Below are 7,062 nucleotides of genomic sequence, written 5' to 3'. Positions count from 1 at the left end.
GCATTAATTTCAGGTTATTTTTATTAATATAAATAAACAATGGGCACTGCAGGGAAATATTATAAAACACGAGGCACAAATATGATCAATGATTTATAATAGCTGCATGCATCTACTTCTATTTCTTTAAAATTACATCTGGCTTTCACATTATTTTATGAAGAATCCTTTGTCAATCTCTTCTCTAGCCAGGACATTAAAATTTTAATTTAATAAAATATCTTTATACCATACATTTAATCTTTCCCTAGCTGGCTGATATATTGCCTTCTTATTAGGAGAGTGCTACATTACAAAACAGAAAAATAAGAGAAAATTATATTACTCTATTTTGTAGTTCAATGACCCACTGTTGGCTTCCAGTACCTTTCTTCTGGTGCACTTCTCGAAAGTCAAGATTTCTCCTACTGTTTAACACATCTAGGCTTTGGATTTTGGCTGATAATTAGCTTATATTCTAGGAACTTTCATTTTAATTGATGATTTGAATCCCTACTGGTAGAATTCTCAACAAGTAGTACAAGGGGTGGAAAAAGAGGCCTAAATGGTATGCAGCCACTGGTTCCAGTTGGCCTGCATTTCACTTGCTTCAAAAGATGTTTCCTGAAGTTTAAAATAAATTTTTATATTTCTTAAGAATTAGTGGAAAATTATTAAAAAAAAATGCTGACTTATATTATTGTAGCTACATGTCATTGGAATAATGATAAATACCCAAAGATGTCCCTGCTCTAATTCTTTGAGACTGTGAATATGGTGTCTTAATGGGCAAGAGACAGAAGATATGAGTAGTTTTAAGAAACTAGAGCTGGAGCGATTCTCCTGGATTATCCAGGTAGGTTCGACCTATTCACCTTATTACCAAGTGATTAATCACCTTGGGTACCAGGGATTGAACTCGGGGGCACTAGATCCCTTACCCACATCCCCAGCCGATTTTGTATTTTATTTAGAGACAGCTACCACTCAATTAATCCCATCAGAGATTAATTCAGTGATTAGGTTAAGGCTATAACCCAACCATTTCTCCTTCAAACTTTCTTGTATTATCTCACATATGAGCTTTTGGGGGGAACACCACATCTAAACTATAACAAACTCTTTGTATATGAGAATCTTGTCTCTTTTTTAATAAAAATAGCTTTTTGATTTTTCTCATTATACTGATAGAAATATTAAAACAAATATAAACAAACAAACCAACACAAATTAACCAAAAAGATATTTTACCCATTTGAAATCTCACAATCTTAAGAGATCCGCCATTAGCCATTAACATTTTTTTTTTTTTTTTTTTTTTTAGTACTGGGAATTAAACCCAGCAGTGCTTAGCCACTGAGCTAAATCCCCAACCCTTTTTATTTTTTATTTTGAGGTAGAGTCTTGATAAGTTGATTAGGGCCTCACTAAATTGCTAAAGCTGACCTGGAACTTGCAATCCTCCTGCCTCAGCCTCCCAAGTCACTGGGATTACAGGCATGTATCACTGTGCTCAGCTACCACTAATATGATTTGATGGGAAATGAAAATATTCTATACTTATATACAACTGAATTTTAAGTTGAATGTAGAATGGTAGGTTAGTCATGATTTTTCATCAGGTTTCTGATTGCACTATCCTATTTTAAATTTTGTTAGTTAAAATATAGTATGTCAAATTAAACTTGAATTTTGGATAAACAGTGAATACTTTCTTTTTTGTCTAAGTAGGTCCCAAATATTGCCTGAGATACACATGTGCTGAAAAAGCAAAATGTATTGTTTATCCAGAATTCAAATTTAACTGTGCATCCTATATTTTTATTTGCTAAATATGGCATTCCTACCGATATGGCTTACCTACCTTTATTAAGATCAGAAGACTAAAGATATGGTCTGCTCACATTTAAATTTGATGATATTAGGCTCTACTGTAAGGTCAGATAGACTTCTTGCTGAAAAATCCTCATGACAGTACTTGTAGCCTTTTCCCTTGGGCTGGACAGAGAATCCCCCAAAGGTCTTCCTGTCAGTCAGTATCCTAGGAGCCCAGTGAGGGAAGGATGCTGGAAGAAACAGCAGGGACCTCTAAATCCAACACTTGGTTGCATTATAGTCTTCTAATCATCCTGTTTTAGATAAGGACTCACTCTGTCAACCCAGCCTCTTAGTGAAAAAGCCTTCAGCCAAGATGTCAGAAAGTATCCTACTGTTGAGGTATGAGGAAGGGACCAGGGATTGAACCAAGGAGAAGGCATCTTGAATATCTTATATACATTAATCCTTGTTTTAGATGTTTTTGCTTATTTTACCTCTGGGTCCTACAAATTTAAACTACTCTGCAATCAGGATGTTTCTAGCTTTTCTCGTTGCTTGAGATTTATTCAATCACAGATAGTAAATCAATCCCTATTCAAGCATTTGCTTTTCTTTTTTTTTCTTTTTGTATGTGTGTGTTTTCCTGTTCTTTCAATTCTTGTAGCTTTACATTTTTGCAAATCTCCTTTCTTTAGTCTTGATGAACTGTAGAAAGACAGCAAAAGGAAATACCTGTTTATTCTCATGTTTAAATTGTAAAACCCAGTGGTCTTCTAAATATTGACTTCATTTATGAGGTTTGAGAAGTAATCTATAGGTTATCATTAGGTTCCTCCCATAAACCTTCAGGAATATATCAGAAATCCTAAACTATTTTCTATATAAAAATTCAATATCAGGGCTGGAGTTGTAGCTCAGCAGTAGAGTACTTACCTTATACATGTGAGGCACTGGGTTCAATTCCTAGCACCACATATAAATAAGCAAATAAAATAAAAGTCCATCAACAACTAAAAAATATTTTTTTAAAAATCAATATCAGTTTTTAACAATTTAAATAATATACTAGTCTAGCTACAGATAAATACATAGAAGGGAAGACCAGAAAGAAATATTCCAAATCTTATTAGTAATTATCTCAAGGGTTTAGAATATGAATGAAATTTTCTTTTTTTACTTGTTAGTTTTTTTATACTTTCCAAATGTTTTATTTGAATATTTATAGATGAGAATACATTTAAGAAAGAGTTTTGTAAGTTCTAGAACATTCTACCCACATTTCTCAAAGTATCTTCTGTGAAATACAAAGATTCCATGTGATGTATTTGGGAAAACTCTTTACAAGAACTTTCTTTTGCTCATTTCTGTGCTCCTCTATCTCCCAGGACAATGTCTGGGGAAGAGCAGGTGCATTGTAAACATCATATTTCACCAATTCTGGGACATGTTTTTTTCATATTTTAACACCATTAAATTATAATTGATGGCATCTTCTAATACTGGCTGGGCAGCTGGTGGTCTTACCTTTTATTGCCTGCATAAGCTTGTTATTCCTGCTTGAATTGGTGACAGCTCAAACCCATAAATGTGTCAGTCAACACATCATTCAAGTACCATTTAGAGGAAGGAATAGACTTCTGATTGTTGTCTGAAAACATGGCTTTGCCAAGCTGTATTAATGTCTGGAAGGTACTATCATATGAAGTTGGAGAATAAGTGTCAGTGGCTTGGAAAAAAATCCTGGATCATTCCTTAGAAATGCTGCAGCCTTGATGCTGTTGGGGTATAGTGGACATGATTTGTGGAGTAAGCTTGACACTAATGACTCCAGGCCAAAAAAGTGACCAAGTAAATTTATACTCTGATTGTGAATTAGTATTAGGAATATATTTTATGGTTTATTTTCCTTTGAATGTTAAGAACAAGAAAGATATGTGATAAAAATCTTTGTCTAAATAAATCTAGAAGGAGCTTTTAGTAAGTATAAAACAAAAATATTAATACCTTCATCTTTAAGAATGCTATCACATAACAGTGTCATTAATTGGTAACATTTTCTGCTTATTCCCAGGGCACAGATTAGTGTTTTATCTAACAATCAATAGAAAGTTGGAGTAGATAAAATACAGTATTTGTTAATGGTATGTTGAAAGTGCTATTAAGTCCTGTAAAAATACATTAATTTGTCTAGTTACGACCTTTCAAAGCCTATTTCACCATGGAATTGTGTTTTATATAACACATTTTAATCCTTAGAAGTATTCAGTGAGACTCCATATTGGAAACAATGTCATATATGCTAAATTTTGCTATTATTGTATCTCATAATAGGGTCAGTGTCACATGGTAATTGGTGTTGAATGAGAATGAGACTAGTGAACTCCCTTTTCTTCATCATCCACTTATTTAGCTAATTTGCTTATTTCCTTTATCCAGGAACTGCTGGATAGAAAGTATCCAGGAATTAAATCCAGTGGGTAGAAAGTATCCAGCAATTAAATCCAGGCCATGGAGTTCTATGTTTCAAAAGAAGTACAGCATTTGGAGTTTCTGTTATTAGCATCAGAAATAGTATGGGTAAATTATATCATCAAAGATGATTTTAAACAAAATAATTTTAGAAAGAAACATGTGGATTTAGTTCTTGTATCCAATCCTCCGTCATAGTAGCAGTAGTCTAACAGTAATAACTAAGATGGACACAGAAGAAGGAGGTAGGAAAGAAGGGAGATGGATCCTTGAACCACAAGTTAGGTAATGAGCTCTTTGGGATGAAGAGCAGTTGACCATATTTTCACTCTCCTCAGATGTATTATTTTCTATTTTAAATCTCAAAGTACTTCTGAGTTTTGGCAGGGGGTCTTGAGTGGAGTCATGTCGGGAGCTACTGCATAGGAAATGAGCACATATCCTTAGACTTGAGTGATGGAGGTGTGGAACTGTCTTCCACTTTGCGCAAAAGCAGGTGGACCTCACCTCTGCTCAGCAGGGGAATGAAGCTCTAGGAGTGGGCATCACCCAATGAGACTGGGCTACACCCCCTGAAACCCAATCAGTTGCCTCATTTGGGTTGAACTTTATTGAATGTCTTCCCCTCGATAAATAGGATGGTTTTAGGCATGCTCTCTCTCTCTTTCCAAAATATCCTTAAGGTCAAGAGCCATCCCTTATTCCTGCAAGCAAAAGGTATCTCTGTGTGTTACGGGCTTCCTTCAGAGTTTTCTTGGTTATTGATGTAGCCAGCTCTTGTGAACGCAGCTCAGGTCACCAGCCTGGCTACCTGGTGATAGAGTCATCCTTTCTGCCTTTGGAATTGAGGGAGTTTAGATTGAGATAGAGATAATTGATCAGTGCACACAAGCAATGCATGCTTAGAGAAGCTGAATATTCTCTAGACGCACAAAACTTGGCATCGATCTGATTTAATTCACTAACAGAACTTAAGAGAACTGCAAATGAGAAAGGGGATTGGTCTGCAATCAAGGCATGCAAAGAACAGAACCACAGAGGCATACACAGGCAGTGCCAATACTGCCTGATTCCTGGGTAGAGCAGTCCTGATCCAGTGCACAGGTCCTTGGTGGATCCTTGGCAGATAAACTCTTCATGTGGAAATGGATATTTTTGGGACTTGGGGGCAATATTACTCCCTATTCCTTTTGTGGAAATATTCTCTACAAGAAACATCCCTTTCTTCTCTTTCCCATATTACTCCTTCCCACAGTAGGAGAAATGTCTTATCTAACCACTAAAACATGTTAGAAAAAGATGGTGTTCTCCCCCGCCCTCCTCCCCAGTCTTCTTTTTGGAAACTAGCCTCACCATAGGATGGATGCCTACATTTTGGCCTTCTCTACTGCCCTGTCATCAGGGCCTGGCTATGGCAGTGAGAATAACCTTACCAGTGGCAAGGTTAGATGTCTAATTCATTGGAGAAATATTATCAAGTTCACTTAGTTACATAACTAAAGCTATGGCTCTCATCTAGTCTTCATCAGTTATAAAGTTGGCATCTTAAGCTCTATCTGATTGACTCCATATTTGACTTTTATTTGGTATCAAATTGGGTGGGGAAGGAAGGGATGCTGTCTACCAGGTCCCTTTATACCCTACTGGATAAACCAGATTATCTAATACTCTTGTCATTAAATACCCAAAGCACACACCTAACTCCTTTTGTTCTGACTCCATACTCATCAACAGCCTTTGGATAATTACTTGCCTTTTTATGAGGCTGGTTAAAAGGAAAATTAGGATGTGCACCAAAAGATATTAAGTGCCTGACCTCCTTAGTAGATATATTACTTCTGGTAAATTCATATGTTGGCATATATATTTCACTTTTGTGAGCCCTGGTAAATTGCGTCTGCCCAATAAGAGATAGTTATGTCAACAGAATGATCTTTAAAATTTTGAGAAGAATAACTAAAGTTCCAAGAGCTTTCATAATTCAATCTAATCCTTTTTGGGGAGGGGAAGAGGGGCCACTGGAGATTGAACCCAGGGGCACTTTACCCCTGAACACATCCCGGGCCTTTTTTTTTTTTTTTTGGTTCAGAGGAGTTTTACCACTGAGCCACATTGACAGCACTTTTTATTTTTTATTTGGAGACAGGGACTCACTAAATTGCTGAAGCTGGCCTAGAAGTTGTGATTCTCCTGCCTTAGCCTCCCAAGTCACTGAGATTACAGTTGTGTGTATGGAGCCTGGCAATCCAATCCGCTTTTAATCGCAAGAGCTGTGTGATCTGATTAAAGTGAGAAAATGCAGGATTGCTTTATATGCAAATGTGCTCTCCTTTAGGTGTGAGTACATTTATTTATCTTAAGAACTAGGAAAAATAAGATCGAAATCAGAGGTATGGCCATGTGAGTGGAAGTTATAGACTCTAAACTGACTTGAAAATTAGATAATGATGATAATGATTCATATGAGCCATATGAAATTTTCCTCTTTACTTTTGTAGTTCTTATTATAGTGTGCTAGAATGTACAGAGCTCATTATGTTTCATCCGCAACACAGGCAAGATACAATTTTGTCCTAGGACAATCTTCAAATTATTAAGAGGCTGAGAAAGTAGCTCTAAAAACTAAGTTGAGATATAACCTCTAAAATTTTCCAGGATGATATATTTTCTTTGTAGAAAAGCATTTTTCATATTTCAGAAGATTTAGATCCAATCACAGAAGTGTTTAAGGGAACCAAAACGTAGTATTCATATTTTTACATTAATTAATCTGTACAAAGTCACTATATTTAGTGT

Source organism: Marmota flaviventris, chromosome 1, assembly GCF_047511675.1.
Source record: "Marmota flaviventris isolate mMarFla1 chromosome 1, mMarFla1.hap1, whole genome shotgun sequence".
Taxonomy (NCBI): Eukaryota; Metazoa; Chordata; class Mammalia; order Rodentia; family Sciuridae; genus Marmota; species Marmota flaviventris.
This window is presented reverse-complemented; position numbering follows the sequence as displayed.